General features: G+C 50.1%; 1 long non-coding RNA gene across 1 annotated transcript; it reads right to left on the bottom strand.

Moving 5' to 3' along the window:
* Window positions 1-23832: 23832 nt before the first annotated feature.
* LOC122445186 lies at window positions 23833-25886 on the bottom strand. Its single transcript, XR_006270469.1, has 2 exons — window positions 24974-25886; window positions 23833-24304 (listed from the first exon to the last, which is right to left on the bottom strand). It is a non-coding gene; the product is annotated as an uncharacterized LOC122445186 (long non-coding RNA).
* Between the last annotated feature and the right edge of the window lie 404 nt (window positions 25887-26290).

The following is a 26290-nucleotide window of genomic DNA, read 5'->3' as shown; positions in this document are numbered from 1 at the left end:
CACACACACACACACACACACACACACACCAGCGCCCCGGTCTCCTATGAGGCCCCTCAGGGAGCAGGGCCCATGCCCTAGGATGCCCTTCCTATGCAGAGTGCCCCAGATTTTTTAATGTGTGGTATATTAACATTTTATTCTGGAATATAGAAGACAATAAATCAAATGAACACAGAGCAAGCATTTATCAAGCACCTACCATGTGCTAAGCTTTGGATCACATATACAAAAGCAAAACAAAACAACACAAAAGACACGGCCCTGCCTTTGTGGGCAGCTCTGGGCACCTGCATGCCCGAGCCCTCCACCTCTGTGACCCCTGGAGACAGGTAACAGCTGCCTGGGGAACCAGGGCAAGTTCTGGATGCACCCTCAGCACCTCATGGGCAACAGATGCAGAGAAATCAGTGGCCGTCTCTGAAAGGACTGCAGCCGACCTCCACCTGGTGTGTGGCAGGAACGTATGATTTTCTCTCACTCGTGAGTTGAAGCATTGATTCAGAAAATTGCAGCCAAGTAAACGGAATGGCTGAAAGATGCCTCCCCTCTGAGCTGCTTTCTCCACGTGGCCACGGGAGTCAGGCTCACAGCCACCGCCCCCCACCCACTGCCCTCCTAATGCAGGACCCTTGCTGCGGCAAATGGAATCATCTGCAAAGAGCAGGCAGGCCTGGCAGTGGGGAACCTGCCTATGGAGCTGCGGGGAAGGGCCAAACGCCTCTTCATCACAGGTTATAGGGCTCCGGGGCTTCCTAGGTGGGCAGCTGTGACTTCCGAAGGCCAGGATGGCCTTGGATGCCCCCGAGCTACTGTAGGATTCTGACACTGAGCAGAAATGAGAGCAGGGTCCTGATAAAATGAGCAGCCCTGGAAGGGGTGCCCCCAGGGATGGTGTGCAGGGGTCATGGGAGCACTTGGGTACCGATGATCACCCAAAAGCAAGTCTGAGCCTCAGGTGGAGGCAGCAGGCCAGAACTGCAGTTGGGGTCCCAGAGGGCTCTGCTTGGAGAAGACATGCCAGTACCAGCCCTGCAGGGGACTGACCCCGGTGAGCACCCAGCAGGACATCCCAGCATTTCTCCCTGAGAATGACTCTGACAAGTCAGACCCTCCAGCACCTCCTCGTTGCCCCTGAGTTGAGCCCAAAGGCTTGTCACTGAGCAGATTTATGGCCGTGTCTGCAGGGCAATGATGAGACGGTAACAAGTAACAGGGACAAAATTCCAGAACCTTCCAAAGTCAACCAAAGTAGCCTGAAGCCCTGATTCTAGTCATCCAGGGAAGTGTCCAGGGACAACCCTTTGTTGATTCTTTACCATCTGAGCCAGCAGGCAACTGAGGGAAGCCCTGCCCCTGTAAGTTCTCCTGGGTGTGTTCGACATCCCCCGGCAGGGTAAGATTCTGGTTTCCCAGTGAATCTTGATTTTCTGGTCATTCAGGGGCCTGGAGTGTGCTGAGTGGACAGTAACTCAATCTCGTGCTGAATGCAGTGTCCAGCAGGGCAGGCATCATCCCAGACAAGACCTGTGGACAAGGGTCTGAGGAGGGAACGCTCTTTGGGGAAATGTTGAGGTGGGTGCGGTGCAGGATGTTTGCACGGATTGGGAAGTGGCTGGAGGCGGCTCTGGCTCTGACTTTCTTCCAGGATGTCCACTCATTTTTTTCTTAAGACTCTGCTGAGCACTCCACCTTGCCTCCCCACCCAGGTGTCTCTTTTATGGCTGTATTTGGTTTTTCTGGTCTCTTTCCTGTCTTCAAGAGGGGCTGTGTTTTCCGCTTGGCTGGGTGGCAGGAGCAGAGGGGAGTGGGGGATGTTAAGCTTCTGATCCAGGGCTCAGCCCCCCACCCCAGAGGCAGATTAGCTTTGTGGAGGGGGCACTGACCAGCTACATTGGAGAGGTGCAGGGAAGGGGGTGGCGAGAGGCAAATCCTCCTCCCAGAGATTCAATAACCACCACCCAGCTTCCCCACATGCCAGGCCCAGAGTCAGGAGAAGACACACCTAGTCTCCCTGTGACCACACAACAGGGCCACCCTTGCCCCATGATCAGGAGTAAGACCGGCCACAGGAACACCCAGGCACAAGCCAGGCCACCAAGGTGGGCGACCAACTGTCACTTGGAGAATGCCAAGGAGGAGGGAAAGCACAGCGGAAGAGCTGAGAAAACCTGGGCACCAGAGAGGACAGGCCGAGGTGCCAGATAGGAAGACACTACACTGCAGGGCCAGAGTTATGCCAAGATCGGGTGCCAGTTCATTTCAGCTCAGTCACTCAGTTGGGTCCAGCTCTTTGAGATCCCATGGGCTGCAACACAACAGGCTTCCCTGTCCATCACCAAATCCCAGAGCTTGCTCAAACTCACAGCCATCAAGTCAGTGATGCCATCCAACCATCTCATCCTCTGTCATCCCCTTCTCCTTCTGTCTTCAATCTTTCCCAGCATCAGGGTCTTTTCCAATGAGTCAGTTCTTCCCATCAGGTGGCCAAAGGACTGGAGCTTCATCTTCAGCATCAATCCTTCCAATGAATATTCGGGACTGATTTCCTTTAGGATTGACTGGTTGGATCTCCTTGCAGTCCAAGGGACTCTCAAGTCTTCTCCAACACCACAGTTCAAAAGCATCAATTCTTTGATGCTCAGCTTTCTTTATGGTCCAACTCTCGCATCCATACGTAACTACTGGAAAAACCATAGCTTTGACTAGACAGATCTTTGCTGGCAAAGTGATGTCTCTGCTTTTTAACATGTTGTCTAGGTTGGTCATAGCTTTTCTTCTAAGGAGCAAGCGTCTTTTAATTTCATGGCTGGAGTCACCATCTGCAGTGATTTTCAAGCCCCCAGAAATAAAGTCAGCCACTGTTTCCACTGTTTCCCCATCTATTTGCCTTGCAGTGATGGGATCGGGTGCCATGATCTCAGTTTTCTGAATGTTGAGCTTTAAGCCAAATTTTTCACTCTCCTCTTTCACTTTCATCAAGAGGCTCATTAGTTCTTCCTCACTTTCTGCCATAATGGTGGTGTCATCTGCATATCTGAGGTTATTGGTATTTCTCCTGGCAGTCTTGATTCCAGCTTGTGCTTTATCCAGGCCAAGATTTCTCATGATGTACTCTGCATACAAGTTAAATAAGCAGGGTGACAATATACAACCTTGACGTACTCCTTTCCCAATTTGGAACCAGTCTGTTGTTCCACGTTCAGTTCTAACTGTTGCTTCTTGACCTCCATACAGGTTTCTCAAGAGACAGGTCAGGTGGTCTGGTATTCCCATGTCTTGAAGAATTTTCCATGGTTTGTTGTGATCCACACAGTCAAATGCTTTGGCATAGTCAATAAAGCAGAAATAGATGTTTTTCTGGAACTGTCTTTCTTTTTCGATAATTCAACGGATGTTGGCAGTTTAATCTCTGGTTCCACTGCCTTTTCTAAATCCAGTTTGGACATCTGGAAGGTCTTGGTTAATGTACTGTTAAAGCCTGGCTTGGAGAATTTTCAGCGTTGTTCTGCTAGTGTGTGAGATAAGTGGAATTGTGTGGTAATCTGATAATTCGTTGGTATTGCCCTTCTTTGGAATTGGAATGAAAACTGACCTTTCCCAGTCCTGTGGCCACTGCTGAGTTTTCCAAATTTGCTGGCATATTGAGTGCAGCACTTTCACAGCATCATCTTTTAGGATTTGATATAGCTCAACTGGAATTCTATCACCTCCACTCGCTTTGTTTGTAGTGATGCTTCCTAAGGCTCACTTGACTTCGTGTTCCAGGATGTCTGGCTCTAAGTGAGTGATCACACTATTGTGGTTATCTGGGTCATGAAGATCTTTTTTGTACAGTTCTTCTGTGTATTCTTGCCACCTCTTCTTAATCTCTTCTGCTTCTGTAAGGTCCATACCATTTCTGTCCCTTATGGTGACCATCTTTGCATGAAATTTTCCCTTGGTATCTCTGATTTTCTTGAAGAGATCTCTAGTCTTTCCCATTCTATTAATTTCCTCTATTTCTTTCCATTGATCACTGAGAAAGGCTTTCTCATCTCTCCTTGCTATTCTTTGGAACTCTATGTCCAGATGGGTATATCTTTCCTTTTCTCCTTTGCCTTTCACTTCTCTTCTTTTTTCTCTTCTATTTGTTGGGGTTTTTTTTTCCTTTTTTTTTCTTTTTTTTCCTTCTTTTTTTCTTTTTTCTAAATTGGAGGCTAATTACTTTACAATATTGTGGTTTTGCCATACATTCACATGAATCAGCCATGGGTGTACATGTGTTCCTCATCCTGATTCTCCCTCCCACCTCCTTCTCCATCCCATCTCTCAGGGTCATCCCAGTGCACCAGCCCTGAGCATTCTGCCTCAATGCATCGAACCTGGACTGGCAATCTGTTTCACATATGTTAATATACATGTTTCAATGCTATTTTCTCAAATCATACCACCCTTCTTAGCTATTTGTAAGGCCTCCTCAGACAACCATTTTGCCTTTTTGCATTTCTTTTTCTTGGGGATGGTTTTGATCCCTGCCTCCTGTACAATGTTACGAAACTCCATTCATAGTTCTTCAGGCACTGGATCAGATCTAATCCCTGGAATCTATTTCTCACTTCCACTGTAAATTCATAAGGGATTTGTTTAAGGTCATATATGAATGGTCTAATGGTTTTCCCTATTTTCTTCAATTTAAGTCTGAATTTGGCAATAAGGAGTTCATGATCTGAGCCACAGTCAGCTCCTGGTCTTGTTTTTGCTGACTGTATAGAACTTCTCCAACTTTGGCTGCAAGGAATATAATCAATCCGATTTTGGTATTGACCATCTGGTGATATCCATGTGTAGAGTAGTCTCTGCTGTTGTTGGAAGAGGGTGTTTGCTATGACCAGTATGTTCTCTTGGCAAACTCTGTTCAATCCCCAATCCCAGAAGATTCTACATGCTGAGGGAAAACTAAACCTGAGTGCTGCAACTAGTTAAACCTGAGCACCCTAGAGCTCATGCTCCACAACAAGAGACACCACTGCGATGAGAAGCCTGCCCACCGCAACTAGAGAGTTGTCCTCAGTGGCCACAACTAAAGAAAGCCCTAGAACATCAACAAAGATCCAGCACAGTAAAAAAAAAAAAAAAAATGAAAGAAAGAGAGAAAGCTGGAGAAAGTAAATGACTCCAGAGAAGATACCTCTAGGTGGCGATTTTTTAGGCACACTGATTAAGGTATGGACTCCAGGCCTCATCTCTGGATCAGTCCCTGTGGTGGGGGGTGGGCTGCTCTGATTGGTCAGACTTTGGCCAGATGTCCCTTCCTGTGGATACTCTGATAGCCAGGGTATTCTGACCAGCACCATGGCCTGGTGTTTTTGGTAAAAGTGAAAGTTACTCAGTTGTGTCCAACTCTTTGCAACTCCATGGACTATATATTCCATAGAATTTTCCAAGCCAGAATACTGGAGTGGGTAGCTGTTCCCTTCTTCAAGGGATCTTCCCAACCCAGGTATCGAACCCACGTCTCCCACACTGCAGGCAGATTCTTTACCAGCTGAGCCACCAGGGAAGCCTGGAGTAATTGGTAGGAGGACAGAAAGGCAGGCGCTGACCAAGATAAAAGAGGAAGCAGACAGCAGCAACATTGATCCAGTTAAGAACGTTATACAAAGATCAGACCTCAAAGATTCAAGGTATGTAAAAATAATAAAATATATATTAGAAAGGGTCCTCCCAGGGAAAAGTCCAGCTTACTATCTAATGACTGTACACGTTTGGAACTGAAGAAATTAGTGTTACAACGTCTTCTCATTTTATTACTCAAGGCGGATTACATCACAGGAACCTGGCTCCACAGGTGGTCTGAGGACCAGCAGCTTCAGCATTGATTTTTTTTCCCCTAAATGTCACCATATGCTTCTGCTTCTTCCTGTACATCAAACTACTGTACTGGAAATTTTTTAAAGACCTATTGGAACAATATTTCCCGTAAATACAACATAAAATGGATAACATTTGTATCAGGTGAGATGTTCTTGATTTAGATGACATCGCTTCTTTTGAGGTTTAAGTCCTTGGGGTGGATCTAAGTAGACTTTTCTCCTGGCCGATTTATCCCTACACGACCCTGATGTACTTTATCCATTGCCCCAAGTGTTCCCTGAGCTGTCTCACTGGTGGAGTTCACACATCTCTCCGCCTGGCCCGAGTTCGGAGAACTGTTCAGCTGCCAACTCACGTCATGGAACTTTCCCAACACGTGCGCAGACTCAGTTTGAGTCAAAGCTCAGCGGACCTGATGCAGACACTGACCTTCTTCTCTCAGACCTTCCTCCTCCCCAGCTCTCACTTCCGCCATCCCATGTGCAGATGGCCACACGCGGCTCCCACCCTCCTCCCCACCTGCAGAGGGATCACTGCCCCCCAGGAAAGACAGCAGTATGGAGTGAACTAGGTGTCTGTTCCCTTTCTCAAGGGGATTGCAGTCCTGAACCACCTGTGTCTGTCTGCTTTCACCTTTATCCTGGTCGGTGCCTGCCTTTCTGTCCTCCTACTCCTAATTCAGAGTACCCTCGCTATCAGAGAATCCACAGGAAGGGACATCTGTGGATTGAAGCCAATCATAGCACCCCACACCCCACCACAGGGCCCGATCCAGAGTCCTTCCCTTAATCAACAAGCCTCAAAAAATGACTACCTAGAGATATCTTCTCAGGAGTAACATACTTTCTCCAAATCCAGTTGTTGTAAATATTTTGTCCAACTTTCTAGCTCCTTTGGCAAAAAGAAGAGGCAGCACAAATTTCCTACCAGTTATGCCTTTGTGGCTGGCTGCAGAAATTTTGAAAACCATTTTCTGGGTTTTCAAAATGCTTCACTTCCTCGGGACCCCTTCAAAATGGAACATGAGAAGGTTCAAGTAGATGATTAAAATGCCTGCACCAGACCCTTACTAACCACCTGCTGGTGCCAGACCCAGGAGGGCTGACTGTTCAAGAGTCCCTGAGCCTGGGTAGAGAGGCCACGTCAGGGTGAGGTCACTCAGGATTGGAGGCCAAGGGGCATTAGAGCAGAACAAATGAGGAATTAGGGTAAAGTTCCTTCTAATTCTAGCAAACTGTATCTTGGTCACTTCAATGAATTTAGTTACTACACTTTCAAAAATACAAAAGCAAGATGCAGAATTTGCAAACACATTACTCTAGTTGAAGTGGGATGCGTTGCGATTTCCAACTGATAGAACTCCTGGATAAACATCACTTCTGAGTAGAATGTCACCAACATTCGCTCCAGTGCTTTCTACTTCTAGGATGGAAGAGTTTTTTCCTGAGCCAGTAGATCCTCATAAAACCAACGTGCTGACAAGCTGGAAGAACTGTAAAGATTACCCTGTTAGACATTTGCCTAGAGCCATGGCCTACTGAAGGATGCTCTGCCCCCAAGCCCTGCCATGCGGGCCACTGCATCAGCACTCTTGACCCTGGCCTTTCTCCTCCAGTCGCCTGAGCTAGAGGGGACCCCTGACCAGCACAGCTTGTCTACTTGCTTGCCAGTGGCCTGTGGACTGTCTTACCGGAGAAAAATCCTTTACTTAAAAATTACAAACTAATAAACATCAAGCACATAGAATATTTAGTAGTGACAGCTGAAACTCAAAAGACACTAAAGAGATGAGCCTTGAGTTAAATTTGGGGCTTGCAGGGACAGAGATAGGACAGGCTGGTACTTGCTGAAGTTACAAGTAAGTGAGGGAAGTATGAACTAACATTTGAGTGGGAGGTGTCCAGGGAGAGTGCAAAACTATGGAGGTGGTGTCGGCGGTGTCAGCCTCGCTGAGGACAGACCCTCGCTGCAAGGCAGAGCTCTGCCTCGTGGAGGGACATCAACAGTCAAGGCTTCTACCCTGGATTCCCGGAGGCTCTGCCACATTCTTTCTTCTGTTATCCTTAAAATAAGTCCCCATTGCTGAAGCTAATTTGCATCAAAGAATACTGAACACGTAACAAAATGGTCAGCATCATGTGCAGGGATGCTAAAATCAAGTACAGCGGATTAGCAAAATGCGAATTAATTTTTGGCTGCTTTGGCAAAGCAGAGAGCCAGGAAGATGCTGGCAGGAGTCTCAAACCGGTAGCCAGAGAGCTGATTCACAGACGTGGTGTACTGGCTTGTGCTGTATTTTTTCATATAAGCTAATAAATCCTGACCCAAGACTGCTCCAGCGCCTACCGTCTTTGCTGGGGCTTCTCTGCCCTTGCGTGTTGGGCATCTCCTCACAGTCGCCAATCCAGTGCACTGTGCAGCTGCTGCCCCAGCAGGGCATAGACTTGAATGACTGTGATATTGAATGGTTTGCTTTGGAAATGAACCGAGATCATTCCGTCGTTTTTGAGATTGCATCCAAGTACTGCATTTCAGACTCTTTTGTTGACTATGAGGGTTACTCCATTTCTTCTAAGGGATTCTTGCCCACAGTAGTAGATATAATGGTCATCTGAATTAAATTCACTCATTCCAGTCCATTTTAGTTCACTGATTTCTAAAATGTTGATGTTCACTCTTGCCATCTCCCATTTGACCACTTCCAATTTGCCTTGATTCATGGACTTAACATTCCAGGTTCCTCAATGTTCATCGCAGCACTGTTTATAATAGCCAGGACATGGAAGCAACCTAGATGCCCATCAGCAGATGAATGGATAAGGAAGCTGTGGTACATATACAACATGGAATATTACTCAGCCGTTAAAAAGAATTCATTTGAATCAGTCCTAATGAGATGGATGAAACTGGAGCCCATTATACAGAGTGAAGTAAGCCAGAAAGATAAAGGACATTACAGCATACTAACACATATATATGGAATTTAGAAAGATGGTAACGATAACCCTATATGCAAAATAGAAAAAGAGACACAGAAATACAGAACAGACTTTTGAACTCTGTGGGAGAAGATGAGGGTGGGATGTTTCAAAAGAACAGCATGTATACTATCTATGCTGAAACAGATCACCAGCCCAGGTGGGATGCATGAGACAAGTGCTCGGGCCTGGTGCACTGGGAAGACCCAGAGGAATCGGGTGGAGAGGGAGGTGGCAGGGGGGATCGGGATGGGGAATACGTGTAAATCTATTGCTGGTTCGTGTCAATGTATGACAAAACCCACTGAAATGTTGTGAAGTAATTAGCCTCCAACTAATAAAAAGAAGAAAAAATAAATAAATAAATAAAATATGAAAAAAAAAATAAAGTAGGTACAAATACAAAAATAAATAAATAAATAAATAAGTAAATACCTTCTCTAAAAAAAAAAAAAAAATTCCAGGTTCCTATGCAATATTCCTCTTTACAGCATCGGACTTTACTTCCATCACCAGTCACATCCACAACTGGGTGTTCTTTTTGCTTTGGCTCTGTCTCTTCATTCTTTCTGGAGTTATATCTCCACTGATCTCCAGTAGCATACTGGGCACCTACCGACCTAGGGAATTATTCTTTCAGTGTCCTATCTTTTTGCCTTTTCATAGTGTTCATGGGGTTCTCAAGGCAAGAATACTGAAGTGGTTTGCGATTCCCTTCTCCAGTGGGCCGTGTTTGAACATCTGGAAGTTTGCTGCTGGAATGGTGGCTACGCGGCCCTGGAGCGGCAAACCGAGAACTTCCAGATGTTCAAGCTGGATTTAGAAAAGGCAGAGGAACCAGAGATCAGATTGCCAACATCCACTGGATCATCAAAAAAACAAGAGAGTTCCAGAAAAACATCTACTTTTGTTTTATTGACTATGCCAAAGCCTTTCACTGCGTGGATCACCACAAACTATAGAAAATTCTTAAACAGATGGGAAGACCAGACCACCTGACTTGCCTCTTGAGAAATCTCTATGCAGGTCGGGAAGCAACAGTTAGAACTGGACATGGAGCAGCACACTGGCTCCAAATTGGGAAAGGAGTACGTCAAGACTGTATATTGTCACCCTACTTATTTAACTTATATGCGGAGTACATCATGTGAAATGCTGGGCTGGATGAAGTACAAGGTGGAATCAAGATTGCCACGAAAAACATCAATAACTGCAGATATGCAGATGACACCACCCTTATGGCAGAAAGTGCAGAAGAACTAAAGAGCCTCTTGATGAAAGTGAAAGAGGAGAGTGGAAAAGTTAGCTTAAAATTCAACATTCAGAAAACTGAGATCATGGCATCTGGTCCCATCACTTCATGACAAATAGATGGGGAAACAATGGAAACAGTGACAGACTTTATTTTGGGGTGCTCGAAAATCACTGCAGATGGTGACTCCAGCCATGAAATTAAAAGTTGCTTGCTCCTTGGATGAAAAGCTATAACCAACCTAGATGGCATGTTAAAAAGCAGAGACATCACTTTGCCAACAAAGATCTGTCTAGTCAAAGCTATGGTTTTTCCAGTAGTTAAGTATGGATGTGAGAGTTGGACCATAAAGAAAGCTGAGCATCAAAGAATTGATGTTTTTGAACTGTGGTGCTGGAGAAGACTCTTGAGAGTCCTTTGGACTGCAAGGAGGTCCAAGCAGTCAATCCTAAAGGAAATCAGTCCTGAATATTCATTGGAAGGACTGATGCTGAAGATGAAACTCCAATTCTTTGGCCACCTGATGGGAAGAACTGACACATTGGAAAAGACCCTGATGCTGGGAAATATTGAAGGCAGCAGGAGAAGGGGACGACAGAGGATGAGATGGTTGGATGGTATCACCGACTCAATAGCCATGAGTTTGAGTAAACTCTGGGAGTTGGTGATGGACAGGGAAGCCTGTTGTGCTGCAGTCCATGGGATTGCAAAGAGTTGGACAAGACTGAGTGACTGAACTGAACTGAACTGAACTGAATAAATGAAGGTGCCATGAGATTGGGCTCGCTGGACTGAAACTTGTATCCCCTGTGACCACAGCCTTCCAGTGGGGTAGGGTCTTCACCTCACACCTGAACCCCTGCCACCCACACAGTACTCCTGTGCATTCAGAGGCCCTTCAGGGCTGAATCATTGCTCCTAGAGGGACTGACACTTACACAGTTCAGTTCAGTTCAGTTCAGCTGCTCAGTCATGTCCAACTCTTTGCAACCCCATGGACTGCAGCACAACAGGCTTCCCTGTTCATCACCAACCCCCAGAGCTTACTCAAACTCATGTCCATTGAGTCGGTGATGCCTCCAACCATCTCATCCTCTGTCATCCACTTCTTCTGCTTTCAATCTTTCCCAGCATCAGGGTCCCTTCCAATGAGTCAGTTCTTTGTGTCAGGTTGCCAAAGTATTGAAGTTTCAGCTTCAGCATCAGTCCAGCTTTTTGCCATAAGGGTAGTATCATCTGCATATCTGAGGTTACTGATATCTCTCCTGGCAAACTTGCTTCCAGCTTGTGCTTCATCCAGCCTGACACTTCACATGATATACTCTGCATATAAGTTAAATAAACAGGGTGACAATAGTCAGCCTTGTCATACTCCTTTCCCAATTTGGAACCAGTCTGTTGTTCCATGTCCAGTTCTAACTGTTGCTGCTTGACCTACATACAGATTTCTCAGGAGGCAGGTCAGGTGGTCTGGTATTCCCATCTCTTAAAGAAGTTTCCACAGTTTGTTGTGATCCACACAGTCAAATGCTTTGGCATAGTCAATAAAGCAGAAGTAGATGTTTTTCTGGAACTCTTTCTTTTTCGATGATTCAACGGATGTTGACAATTTGATCTCTGGTTCCGCTGCCATTTCTAAATCCAGCTTGAACATCTGGTTCAAGTACTTTGAAGCCTGGCTTGGGGAATTTTGAGATTACTTTGCTAGTATGTGAGATGAGTAGAATTGTGCGGTACTTTGAACATTCTTTGGCATTGCCTTCCCTTGGGATTGGAATGAAAACTGACCTTTTCCAGTCCTGTGGCCACTGCTGAGTTTTCCAAATTTGCTGATATATTGAGTGTGGCACTTTCACAGAATCATCTTTTAGGATTTGAAATAGCTCAACTGGAATTCCATCACTTCCAATAGCTTTGTTCGTAGTGATGCTTCCTAAGGCCCACTTGACTTCTCACTCCAGGATGTCTGGCTCTAAGTGAGTGATCACACCATTGTGGTTATCTGGGTCATGAAGATCTTTTTTGTATAGTTCTTCTGTGTATTCTTGCCACCTCTTCTTAATATCTTCTGCTTCTGTTAGGATACGTACACAAATCCAAGAAATTGAACAAAACACAAGGAGCCTGGGAGGTGCTATCCCTCAGAGAGCCCAGTACTGCATCACAAGATAAGACTCTAAAGCAGCCGGATGAGGAAGAAATGAAGCCCTGGGAGACCCCCGAGGCAAGGCAAGTGCTGTTGGCTGATTTGTGTGCCCTGAAAGTCACTTCTGGAGGCCCTGCTCCCCAAGCCTACCATGTGTGAAGGCAGGGCATGCAAGAGGCTGGTAAAAGGTGGACAGGGCTCTGATGGGATCCAGCTGGGCCCCCACAAAGAGGCAGAGACCAGCTTGGCCTCAGCCTCAGGAGAACGCAGCAGGCTGGAGTGGCCCCCGCCAGACACCCAGGCAATGGGCACCTTAACCTCTGACCTCCACCCTGCTGTGAGCAGCCAACATCTGCTGTCCAAGCAGCCCAGTTGTGATATCTGGTTAAGGAAGCCCAGGTGACTGAGACAGTGGGGAGGGGGTTAGAGGGAGGGTCCCAGCCGGTGATGGCTCGTCTCGGGATCCTGCAGCCCCCTACACCATTCGCTAAAGCCACTGCTCCCCAGGAGCCCCTGGGGGCATATTGAATACACAGCCTGGGCTCCCAGACCCACCGGTTGGGTGGACAGATTTCAGGGCTCCCCTAGGCCCAGTGCCCCCTTCCTGTGGGCAGTGACTGGTGGAGACAGACCCCGCAAGACCAGCACGATGCTGCAGTCACTCTATCCACAAAGGTTGAGAGCTCAGCCCTGCCGTCTGTCTTTACTCATTTGAGCAAAATGGCATTGGGTGGCATTTTATACAGTGCAGAAATTAGCACTTCTTACGTTAGCATGGAGCTAATTGCTGTTGGGAGCAAATTTACAGTTAATGACTCAAAGGTGTGAAAGAAAACACTGAGACACTGTTGCCTTTTCTCAAAAGTACAGTTTGCTCCACACCCATGGAGCTCGGCCCAGGAAACGGGGGTCACAGAGGGTCCCTAAAATGGAGCTGAGTCACCTCCCCTGGCACCGGAAGCCCTCTCCTGCCCCACCCCGGATCAGTACCCACACATCTTCCTCCTGGGGGCCCAGAAGCACCCCCAGCACACAGGGTCCCCCATGCTGACCGCCTCCTCCCTGCACCTGCCGATCCCAAGCCTTTCTGCTGCCCCTCCCCCACCAGGACTCTCTATGGACTTGACATCTGTGGTCTTGCCATAGCCCCTCCCCCATGCCTCATGAACTTTGTCAATCAGGCAGAATGACATGAGAAAAATCCGTGTTTCAGAGAAAACTTCTCCCGTTTACCAGCAGGTCTGTGACAAGACATCTCAGACTACTGAACTCCCGCATCTCATTCCAAGTGTGGTTTGATTGACAGCAGCTGGAATGTGCCTTTCCCCACCCCTTGGCATCTCTGAATCAAAGTCTCATGAACCAACCCCCTCCATGGGGTCCTGGGCAATAACAGAGTTGGAGGTCGTGGTTTACAGGTCCTACCTGTGTGGCTGCATTATGTGTTCACAGACCCCTCCAGAGCTGACACTGGCAACATAATCCCCAGCCACAGGTGCCAGCCTTCCTCTGATGGTGGGCCTGGCAGACCATGGTGGGCAACCCAGCCCTCCCCTGATGGTGGGCATGGCAGACCATGGTGGGCAGCCCAGCCCTCCCCTGATGGTGGGCACGGCAGACCATGGTGGGCAGCCCAGCCCTCCCCTGATGGTGGGCATGGCAGACCATGGTGGGCAGACCAGCCCTCCTCTGATGGTTGGCACGGCAGACCATGGTGGGCAGCTCAGCCCTCCTCTGATGGTGGGCATAGCAGACTGCGGTGGGCAGACCCCCTGGTAAGGACCCTGGTATGCAAGCAGTGACACATGGGCAGGTCCTCCCTGCCCTGAGGGACAGAAGACAGGTGGCCCGTGCAGGCTGAGCACGTCCGAGCAGAAGAGGGACATCTCTACATGGCAATGAGCCTGGCCTCTCCCTCCACCATCAAGGGTAAGAACCCAGCCCAAGGAAGACATTATGAGGAGGAACCCTGCCTCAGGGTGACCCAAGGTCAATCTTAGGCTTGGACACCCCCCGGGGAAGGGCTCACTGGAGCCAACCACCCACCCAGAAGCCACTCTGAGATATTCACGAGAAGAGCTACAACCTGAGCACCCTAGGGGAATGGGACAGGGACCCCCACCAGCAGGAACCGAATGTCCCCCTGGGGGACAGAACTGCCTCCCTTGAGAACAGTCAATATAAAGAAAGCTCAGAAGTCAGAAGGAAAGGCCAGAACTTGGGAGACACAGGGAGAGATTTCAAAAAGAGCCAATGGAACAGGATACCAGCCTGTGAAAACACTTGATCTCACCACAGTCAGGGACCTCCCTGGTGACCGTGAATGGACTGCATCTGAGATGCTGTTACCTGCGAGGCTGAGCTGGTGTGTCCTGAGTCAGAGCAATGCTGTTCCTGGGACCCAGGGACATGGAGAGTCAGGCTCACAGTAGTGTTTTTTGCCACAGCCACAGATCAGAAACCACCCACTGTCCATCCACAGCGGGATGGAGAAATGGATAGGGTATTTATGGTCACGGGTGTAAACACCAGTGAGCGACACCCACAAACATGACAGGCCGCCTCTCACAGGTGAGGCCAGCGAGGGGGCAGGACCATCAGGACAGGTACACAGGCTCATTGACCTGAGAGTCCCAAACCCACAAACCTGCACAGTATGTGGTTCAGGGATGTGATCGATCACAGAGACACGGAAGGGCAGCAAAGCCACAGCAAAGACCATCACAAGGCTTTTTACCTGCTGGGCCACAGCTGACTATGGGACAAGGCTTTCACGTTCTGTTCACTGTGGATCCCAGACACACAGAACAATACCTGGCACATGGCAAGGGCTCAGAGATGTGCTGGACGGATGGATGGATGGACGGATGGAAGGATGGATGGATGGACAGATGGAAGGATGGATGGATGGATGGATGGATGGACGGATGGATGGATGGACAGATGGAAGGATGGACAGATGGACGGATGGAAGGATGGATGGATGGATGGATGGAAGGATGGATGGATGGATGGATGGAAGGATGGATGGATGGGTGGATGGATGGATGGACAGATGGAAGGATGGATAGATGGATGGACGGACGGACGGATGATCAGATGTGACCACAGAGGGAATGCAGGCAGCTTCTCAGTTTCTGGTGAATGTTGTTTCTTAATCTGAGAAGAGGCCACGCAGTCTTTAAAAGGCACACATGTATTGTACACACTTCTTGGTATGTATTATTTCACAATAAAAATATAATTTAAAAAATTTTAAATTAATTTATTTATTTTAATTGGAGGCTAATTACTTACAATATTGTAGTGGTTTTTGCCATACATTGACATGAATCAGCCATGGGTGTACATGTGTTCCCCATCCCGAACCCCTCTCCCACCTCCCTCCCCATCCCATCCCTCAGGGTCATCCCAGTGCACCAGCCCTGAGCACTCTGTCATTTGGAAACAACCAGTGCTGGGGAAGAACACGTATTTATTGATGTAGAACAACTAAATCTACTAATACTCCTATTGAAGTAGAATAACTAAAGCTCTGTGGGTTTAGTACAGAAACAGACAAATAGAAGAAAATCAGTACAGCAAGTTCAGGAGTGGAATATGGAATCCTTATTTTTTCTTTTCTGAGTTTCAGAAGAGCTCAAGAAATTGAGCTGGATTTTGCTACAGTTTTGGCAAAAGTGGAGAAATGCCATGGCTTGCCAAGGGAGGTTGGCACCTGCCCTCTTTGAGATGCTCAATTCTCCCAGTCCTGGCAGGACAAGGAGGAAGTTCTTGTGTTGAAAGTCTCCTGATGCCAAGCTGCCCACTGGGTGAAAGTGGGTTTGCTAATTAGTGTCATTAGCAGAGAGGTTGGAAGGGGCCCCTGGCTAACGTTTCTGCTGGAAGGAGGGGAGAGAGGAGGGAAAGAGAGGCATGGTTAGAGGCTGTGAGCTTGGGTGCAGCCCTGAAATGAAAGAGTGATGAAGCAATGGAATTTCCAGGACTTCCCTGGTGGTCCAGTGGCTAAGATTTGGAGCTCACAATGCAGGGCTCAATCCCTGGTCAGGGGACTAGATCCTCTGTGCTGCACCCAAGACCTGGCACAGCCAAATAAATAAATAAACAATGCCATTTCCACTGCATCCTATCCTGTTCCTTTTATAAAGAATGGTGTTGTTATTGTTCAGCCGCCAAGTCATGTCCAACTCTTTGTGACACTGTGAACTACAGCACACCAGGCTTCCCTGTCCTTCACTATTTCCCAGAGCTTGCTCAAACTCATGTGCATTGAGTTGGTGATGCCATCCAACCATCTCATCCTCTGTTGTCCCCTTCTCCTCCTGCCCTCAATCTTTCCCAGCATCAGGGTCTTTTCCAATGAGTCGGCTCTATGAATCAGGTGGCCAAAGTATTGGAGTTTCAGCTTCAGCATCAGTCCTTCCAATGAATATACAGGGTTGATTTCCTTTAGGATGGACTGGTTCGATCTCCTTGCTGTCCAAGTAATGCTCAGTTGTGGATGTGTCTGTTGGTGAAAGTAAAGTTTGATGCTATAAAGAACAATACTGCATAGGAACCTGGAATGTTAGGTCCATGAATCAAGGTAAATTGGAAGTGGTCAAACAGGAGGTAGCAAGAGTGAACATCAACATTTTAGGAATCAGTGAACTAAAATGGACAAGAATGGGCAAATTTAATTCAGTTGACCATTATATCTACTACTACTGTGGACAAGAATCTCTTAGAAGAAAGGAAGTAGCCCTCACAGTCAACAAAAGAGTCTGAAATGCAGTACTTGGGTGCATTCTCAAAAACGACAGGATGATCTCTGTTCGTTTCCAAGGCAAACCATTCAGCATCACAGTAATGCCCCAACCACTGATGCCAAAGAAGCTGAATGCTGGTGGCGACCCACTAAATGAATTTCATAGCATGTGACCACCACTTGCAAAATATGGTCTCTCTAAAGGTTTTCAACCTGGAATCCATGACAGGCTTCCCGGAGCCCATGGGCCCCTGGAGTGCGTGCGTGTGTGTGTGTGTGTCTGTGTCTGTGTGTGCACGCATGCACGCATGCATGTTGTATGTGCGTGTGTGTGCTTGTGTGTGCACATGTTCATGCATGCATGTGTGCGGGCATGCATTCGTGTGTGTGTGTGTGAGTATACGCCTGTACACTTCTGGAAACTAGTCAGTGCTCTTCGATCACATTTTCAGAGGCACACTGACCCCAGCGCACAGGTCACAGATACAGAAACAGAGGTTCAAAGAGGCCCAGAGCGAGTCCAAGTCCCACCCTACCTCTGCCCTGGGCTGAGCCCCGTCCCTCCCGAGGTGTTCCTGAGTCCCAGGTCACCCTGTGTTACCAGGAGGGGAGGCATCCAGTTGTGTCCGCCCCTGGAAACCTGTGTTCTGCCTGCACCGCCCTGAGGATCGGTTCTGAGCTGACCACACTGCTGGTCTGCACCCCCTAGGACCCCAGGCAGCAGCAAGAGCAGAGGCCCAGCTGGGTTGCAGGGCCGACCTCGTGGCAGAGCTGAGAAGTCAGCCCTGAGCCCGACACCAAGTCACATTACCCTCACCAGGGGTACCCTGTGTAAGACCCGCAGGGACAGGCTCCCAGCACCCGGCCCGGAGGGGGTCTAGGGTGGGTGGGAAATGTTACCACAACTGATGTGCAAAGTCTAAACCAGTAAATAAGGCAGGAGGGCTCATGTGGACCGGAAGGAACATGCTGGGTGAGTCACGGGGGCCACAGGAGAAGAAGCACATGGAGAGGAGTGTGTACACGCGTCTTCCCAGAAACAGCGCTGGTCCCCTGGTTATGGCCATGGCTGACTGGTGATGCAGGCCCCAGAGGACAGGTCCTAGTGATCCTCTGGCTCCTGGCTGCAGACTCAGAGGCTCCAAGTGGAAATCCAGCTCTGCCCTGGCCCGGTGGCCTTGGGTTCTGGGAGCGTGTTTCATTGAGTGTAGATGGTGACAATGATGCCGACTGAGGCAGCTTTGAGGTCTGGCCTGGCCAGCACCTGGACCAGAGCATGCCAGGACCCTCCCCCTTCCCCGTGCCTCGTCCACACCAAGACCCTGAGCCCTGCAGCGGCATCATCGGGGCTCAGTACAGGGTCAGGCAGTGACGGGCCACATGGCTAATACAGTTTCATTATTTTGTCACTAGAACTGGACTTCACAGTGGGCGATCCGCCATAAACCCAAGGTCAGGCCCCACGTCACAAGCACTGAGTCATAACTGCCATGGGGTGATGGGCAAAAGTGCTGCTTCACTTTCACACCATGAGCCAGGTGGGGAGAGTCCGGCTCCAAAGAACAGAAAATCCACCCAGCAGGCTCAAGCAGGACGGGGATGAGGGGCGGAAGGAGGCTCTGCCCCTCTGAGGCGTCCCAGCTCTGCCTGATTCTGTGTGGGTCATTTGTCCTCACCCTGGTGGCCAGACGGCTGCAGCAGGTCCATAGTGATGATGTAGAGGGAGGAGGGAGCAAGGTCAGTCACCTCGAGACGCTCTTTTCCTAGGGCAGAGGGGCCCAGCGCACCCCTTCCTGCCGCCCTGGGGTCTGCTGATGACCAGTCCTGCCCAAGGCAAGGACCCCTCCTCAGATGCCCCAGGGATGGGAGAGGCTGGAAGGGATCTCTAACACACAACAGGGCCTCAAGAGAGGAAGGCATGGGTGTCCAGAGGGAACCTCAGCACAGGTTCTCCCCCTGTGTGCGCCATCCTCCCATCTAGAAGGGCCTCCGTCTCTCTCTGCGCCAGGCAGTGAACCCACCACGCCAGCAAGGCCTCCCTCCCTCCCGTATCCTGCCTCAATATAGTTAATAATCATTCTATTTCTGCACATAGAAGATTTCACTCCATGTCTGGCGTTCTGGTGAAAAGCCTCAGGTGATTGCCATGTTTCTCTGACCTGGTGGACGTGACCCCAAAACGGTCTTCCCAGCACCAGCTGGATGCTCTGCTCTGCCCACCATCTGGCAGGGGGCCTGGGTTCGATCCCTGGTCAGGAAACTAGATCCCACACGCTGCAACTAAAGACCCTGTGAGCTGCAACGAGGACTCAGTGCAGCCAAATAAGTTTTTTTTAAATGATAAAGACTGTTCAGAGTATACTTGATATTTAGCTACATTAATTTTTATGTAATTTTTTTCCCACCCGAAATTTCATCCCAGAAAAAAAAATCTCCTGGATTCAGCCCAACCTTCCACGAGTGAGATGGTTAAGAGGGCCGACCCTCACAGCTCTGCCCGTGGAAGGCACACGCAGGTGCAGGGCAGCCACGGGGACCTTACTACCCAACGCTTGTCTTCCCAAGGGTACCTACTCTGGCGGCCCCTCCATTCACAGGCGGGCACTCCCAGGGACTCCAGGAAAGGCTGCCTGTCGGTTTCTCCAGAAACAAGAGTGAGCCACACGGCTTAGCTGAGTTCTGGGATCGGAGGACAAAGAGTGATGCCTTCACAGGGACCGTGCCCAAGGGATGGCCAGCCCTCCTGTGTCTCCTGCGAGGGGCAGGCATCCCAGATGACTTCCTGCTGCTCTCAACCATTCAGAGAGAGCAGCGGACGCCTCACCTGGGAAGCCACCCTGGATGCACCAGGCCAGGCTCGTCCCCGCAGCACTGCGTGTGCAGTGGCCTTGAGGACAGAGGGGCGTCAAACCACAGGAAGACATAAAACTAAGTCCTTCACTCAGATGGGGAGGAAGGAAAATGCACTAAAAACAAAGGGGTCAGCGATGGGATGGAGTACGGGGGGCATCCAGGGGAAGGGTGGGGTCACAGAGAGTGAGTGCTGTATGAGGTGGCTCCTCTCCCTGCCCTCAAGGACAACGCCATGACCACTGTCTGAACTGGGCACACCAGACATACCTTTGGCCTTGATCTGATGCTAGGTTGTGATACCCAGGCAAGGAACTGGATGCCAACCACACATGGGCCCACTCCACACGAGGGCCTGGTGTCTTGTTACCACTGAGCCTCTTTGCTGGTAGGGCCCCAACCCATGTTTTCCCCCCAGGACCGCTAACACCTAAAGACCATCTGCATGCCACTGGAGTCTTAACAACGTCTTGGCCATCACGGCACCACACACAAGTGGAGCCCAGCAGTTGCTTCCTGCCTACGGAAGACCATGGGTTCAGGGCTCTGACTGCTCCAGCTTCAGCAGGTGTAGCCAGAATAACCCACCCAGGAAAACGGGCTGGGATTCTAGGTCCTGTGGTCCAAGGCTGACCGAGGAAAGCCTCCTGACTTTCCTCCTGCATTAAAAAGCTTCCCTAACTTTACCCATCCAATGCCGATGAAAACCAGCAGGGGAACATCTTTCCTTGGCCTTTTTAGGCAACCTTGGAGGACTAGAAAATGTAGCTGAAATAATTCCTGTTTAAAAACGCACGCACGGATAGCCCGCTGTCTTAATGCGACTGCCTGTGTAATTAGCAAACGGGGAAAGCGCTTCCCTTCCACGGCGAGCCTCACCCGCCCGTCTGCACTATAATTTGCCAAAAGGCTCCAACTATATTTACATGTTTTTCCATCTAATTTAGCCTGATCACAACTTAGAGCAGGTGCAGCTCCAGCAGACGACCTGAGCTGTCAGCCAGGTCCCTCCATGGGGTGCTCAGAAATCCACTTAAAGGGCCCCTGCCTGTCATGGTTGGCAGAGGTCATGCAGCCAGGCCATCCAGGCACGAGACACTCATGCCGGGGTTGTCCCCACCATCACCTCTGCTGGACCATGAGGACCTCTGAGGAACATGAGTGTACCACGGATACCCTCTGCCCTCCACATCCCTGGATGACAATCACTTGCCATGAAGTCATGGTTGGGTGTGTGCTGAGATGCCTTGGGGGCCCTGGGGACCCGTTCTACCTCCAGAGTGGCCGGTGGGATAGCTGCAGCCCGTGCTCAGGGACCACCCTGCATTTAACCCTCACGAGTGCCACTCAGCCGGCAGGCACCCTACCATTAAAACCAGCTGCACAGAACCTGTCTGTAGTGCCCCACCTAGCACAGGGCCCCAGCACCCTCCTGCACTCCATCTGCCAGGGCCGCCAACTCCCAACAGCCACCTTCCACTAAGATACCCTGGAAGGAGTCCCCGCCGCCTGCAGATCTACATGTTGAAATGACCCACAGAGGTGAAACTGACTCCCCCAGGCTGCTGCAGAGATGGGGGCCAGCCCAGAGGGGACCGACTGTTTCACCGAGATGTGAGGTTGACCCCTGGCTGCATCCTAGAAGGGTAGAGACTGTGATTTGCCCCCAAAACCTTCCCATGTGGCCCCAGAAAGCTCAATATTTAGCTAATATTGGGTTAATGTTGAGGGTTCACAAATGTGTTGATTTCCCTGCAAAGACCCAGTGCCTGGGTTCAGGAATGGTGTCTACTTCCCAGTGCGCAGCCAGCTCATGAATGTGCATACACACACATACACACACACAGTCACACACACACGGTCACATGCTCATGGACACAAGCACACATGTACACACTCACATGCATACATACTTGCACATCAAGGCACACTCATATGCTCATGAATATGTTCACACATCAGTGGACGTAAGTTGCACATGATCCTATTCTCACACACACACCTCCTAAGGTACACAGCTAGTCCTGACCTCAGTGTGGGGGAACCTCAGGGCCCGGCTGAGTCGATGCACAAATGCAACCTCAGGCCGTGCAGGTGGCTTGGGCTATGAGGAGGGGAGGCTGCCAGAGGTCGGACAGGCCCCTGCGCAGAGCACAGAGCAGGGTCCACCCCCATGGAGACGGTCACCCAACTGCCTCTTCCATCTCCTAGGTGCTTGCCCCACCCAGCCCGCCCATGCCTGTGTTTCCAGGTCAGACTTCCCCAAGGATGCTGCCAATAGACACCCTTGCTCCTAGAGGACCCAAGGGCCCCAGCCTGGCCACACCCCTCAGTCAGCCTCCTGCACCCGATGGCCCCACCGTCATCATAACCCCTCCCTCCTTGCCCTGTGGCTTAACCTGCCCCCTGCCCCTGAGACACACACCACACACAGATACACACATACACAGACTCACACATGAACATACCTCTATACACACTGCGTACACAGATACACACACAGGTGTACACACAGTCTGTTTACTGTGCACTGCGTATGACTCTCACTGAACTGAGAGCCTCGTAACAAAGGATTCTTAATCCTCTTTCCCATCTCTTACTCCTCTGGGCAGCCCAGTGTCCTCCAACCCTCCTGACTCCCTCGTCTCAAGGAGCCTGATTCTGATGGGCCTACCTAGCACACTGTATGCAGCACCTTAACTTTCAAAAGGTCCACCATGGATCCCTGCTCAGTGATGGAATTCAGAATCCACTCACATGTTAATCCTACCTTCCTCCTCTCCACCCACTCCAGCCCCCACCCTAAGATTAATCTGTGGTTGGATTTTTCTATAAGGTCAGTCTTTGGTCTGCCTTCTCTCTTGCACTCTCTACTTTGTACCCTGGCCTAGACTGCCAGATGAGTACTAAGCATTCTGGCAAACTGACCCAGCAATGATGGTGATGGTGGTAGTGATGATGGTGGTAGTGGTGTTGGGGATGATGGTGGTGATGGTGATGTGGTAATAGTGATGATGGTGATGGTGATAGTGATGATGGTGGTGGTGATGGTGATGATGGTGGTGATGGTGGTGATGGTGGTGATGGTGATGTGGTAATAGTGATGATGATAATGGTGATGGTGATAGTGATGATGGTGATGGTGATAGTGATGATGGTGGTGATGGTGGTGATGATGGTGGTGATGGTGATAGTGATGATGGTGGTGGTGATGCTGATGATGAAGGGGATGATGGTGGTGATAATGAAGGTGATGATGATGGTGATTGTGACGACGGTGCTGATGGTGATAGTGATGATGGTGGTGATGGTGGTGGTGATGGTGATGATGGTGGTGATGGTGATGTGATAATAGTGATGATGATAATGGTGATGGTGATAGTGATGATGGTGGTGATCATGATGATGGTGGTGATGGTGATGGTGATAGTAATGATGGTGATAGTGATAATGATGGTGGTGATGGTGATGGTGATAATGAAGGTGATGAGGATGGCAATGGTAATGGTGATGATGGAGGTAATGATGATGAAGCTCATGCTGTTTCGATTCATTGAAGACTGACTCTAGGCTGAGTAAGTATGCTAAATGTTTTATGTCTCCTTTTAATATTTAAAACAATTATCTGAGATAGTGCCACTTCACAGAAAAGGAAACGGAGACATAGAGAGCTTTGATAACCTGCCAAAGCCCCATAGCTAGCAACAATGTTCCTGCCACTGGCCCTGCTCAGATGGGTGGAAGGAAGCCAGAATATTGCCTTAGAATCCAAAGAGGAGGAGACAGGTGAGGCACCTGGGGAAACATGAGTGGTTGCAAGGCAGCCCCCCTGTCAGTGCTGCCTCCCTGTCCTGGGGCTTCTAGACTTCTCTACAAGGAAACTCATCCTTAGGCTCTCCTGGTTCTTCATCTGCCAGTGGCAGATGGCATTCTCCATCTCCCCACGGAAATGCTTTATCCAGAGACCCCTACAGACAACCCCAGTCCCATCCCCATTCCAAGGTGCACTCTGTTTTCTTTATTTAAAATTAATTTATAATCATCATATAATATTGTATAAGTTTAAGGTATACAATGTATTGATTTGATATGTCTCAATGTAGCAACATGATGTATTGGCTAACACCTCTGTCTCCTCACATAGTTATTATTTTTCGTGTATGGTGAGAACAATTGAGATCCAATCTCTCAGCAACTTTAAAGTTCATAATGCAGTCCTGTTGACTATAATCATGGTGCTGTGGGTTAGATCTCCGGGCCTCATTTACATACTTGGAGCAAGTCTGTGCCCTTGGACAACACGTGCTCAGCTTTCGAAGGTTGCTGCTCGGGACCCGCATCCTCTCCTGGGCTGTTCAGCGTCCTTGGAAACCAGGTTGAGCTTGGTGTTGCCAAGATGGAACAGACTGCTCCCACCTCCTCCTCGCAGCTGGCTTCCTGGGCTCCTGGTTTCCTTTTTCTTTTCTTTGCCAGCCCTTTTCATCAAAAGAGGACAGGGAGGCTTCGGCAGCCCTGCCCTTCACCTTGTGGGGGTCAAGCGCATGTGCAGAGCCCGCCACTCAGCCTTGCCTGCAGCGGTCCTGACACCTGGAGAGCCACGCCCCTCCCCTCAGCCCTGGGGCCCTGGGGGTCCAGCTGGTTACATGTGGAGGGGACAGCTCTGCACCGCCCTGACAGAGGCTGGGCTGGGTGGTCTGTGTGAAGGGTGACGGGGGGCCTATGAGACAGAAGCTCCCTCCAACCTCGACACAGATGGCCTCCTTCCCACAACCCATTTCAATAGCAAAGAGAGCAGCAAGTTCCAGAAGCTGAGGATCCTGCCCCTGCCACTGCCAGTCCTAGCGCCCCCCCGCCCCAGACCCCCACTGCCGGGCACCCAGGGGCTGTTCCTTCGCTGTCCTGCTGGACGTCTCACAGGGGGTCTCCCAGAGCGGGGTAAGGGCAGACGTCTGAGCCAGTCCAGGGATGGGGGTGTCGGATGCTGTCCTGTCAGCCCCGTGCCCCCAACCCCTGCAGGGCTCTACATGGAGAGCAGGGACCAGGCATGCCAAGGCTCCCTTCCTCCCCGTTCACACTCAGCCCTGACAAGAAAGGGCCCAGAATGTGTTGGGCTTGGCCCAAGAACCACCCCATCCCTGGCAAACCTGCCTCGAGGATCCCAGAGTCCAAGGCCGCATAACAGAGAGCAGGGGTCAAGCTCAGGAAGATTCAGGAAGATTCCATCAGCACCAGTGCTCCCCATGCCCGCTCCTGTGGTCAGCTGTGTCCTCTCCGACCTCACCTGGCTGTGTCGCGAGCACAGACAGGTCCCTGTGGCAAGCATCCCTGCAGGCCCTCGGCCAACGGTGACAGAGCAGAGCAGAGACAGGCTGGGACCAGGCCGCAGAGCCACCCAGCCACACCCACCACCCACAGGTGACTCGAGAAGGAGAATCCACCCAGCACCTCCCAAACGCAGGCCCCTTCTGTGTTGTAACAAGCACAGAGCAGTGGGAGGGGAGGGAGAGCCTGGAAAGTCCCGACAAGAGACTCAAAACTGAGTCACCGTGACCCTGGGGCAGGGAGATGCACCATCCCTGTCTGGGCTCCGGGCTCAGCTGCAAAACCCAAGGCAGGGAGAGGTTAAGGGCCAGCCATCTGCACAGAGGTGTAAAGAGCCCTGGGGCGGGAGAACTGCGCCTCTCCTCCCGGGCCTTCCTGCGTCCTGCTCTCTGGAGCATGACCCTGCAGCTCCTCCAGCACGAGAGGTGGGCCAGCCCCCCTTCCCCTTGAACCTCGCTGGCTGCCATGGCGCCAGACTCAGGCAGGAGACCATGAGCCCTGCTTCCCTCTTCTTCACTCATGACCCACCTCAGACCAGGGACAGAGTCCCCTTCTCAGGAAGAGGCGCTGAAGATGAAATGATAATGCCACACTGTGAGGCCAGACAGCAGCAACCAGAACTAAGCCCTGGGCCCCAGCCTCAGAGACGAGGCTCTAAGGCACTGAGCTTGGGGCGTGCTTGTTATGCACCACAAGAAGTCTGTCCTGACTGCTGCAGGAATGGATGCCGGGGGCCACATGTCTCCCTCCACCCTAGGTCTGATTAAGGTGTCAGTTTCCTTGTATCTTTCCATTTATGCCCCATCTACACCCTTCCTCTTCCATCTCCTTCCCATCCCCAGTAGAGTGTGTTCCAATGACAAGGACCTGCCTTCCTAAACCAGGCCAGCCTAGTATGCGGCAAATGCTCAATAAACCACTGGTGAACCGATGAATGGGTAAATGAACGAATCCAGTAGTCTGCCTGGATTCACAGGGTGAACTGTGTCCAGTGACCAGTGCACATTACCTACCCAGCTGACCAAGCTCTGTGTGTTCTGAGCACAAGGCCTCCTGCACACAGGCACATTCAGAAACACAGGCGAGGCTTCAGGGGGACCCACGGGCCATAAATGACCCCTGTGAAAACTCAGGCTGCA

The sequence above is a fragment of the Cervus canadensis genome, chromosome 7, assembly GCF_019320065.1.
Source record: "Cervus canadensis isolate Bull #8, Minnesota chromosome 7, ASM1932006v1, whole genome shotgun sequence".
Taxonomy (NCBI): Eukaryota; Metazoa; Chordata; class Mammalia; order Artiodactyla; family Cervidae; genus Cervus; species Cervus canadensis.
This window is presented reverse-complemented; position numbering and strand designations above follow the sequence as displayed.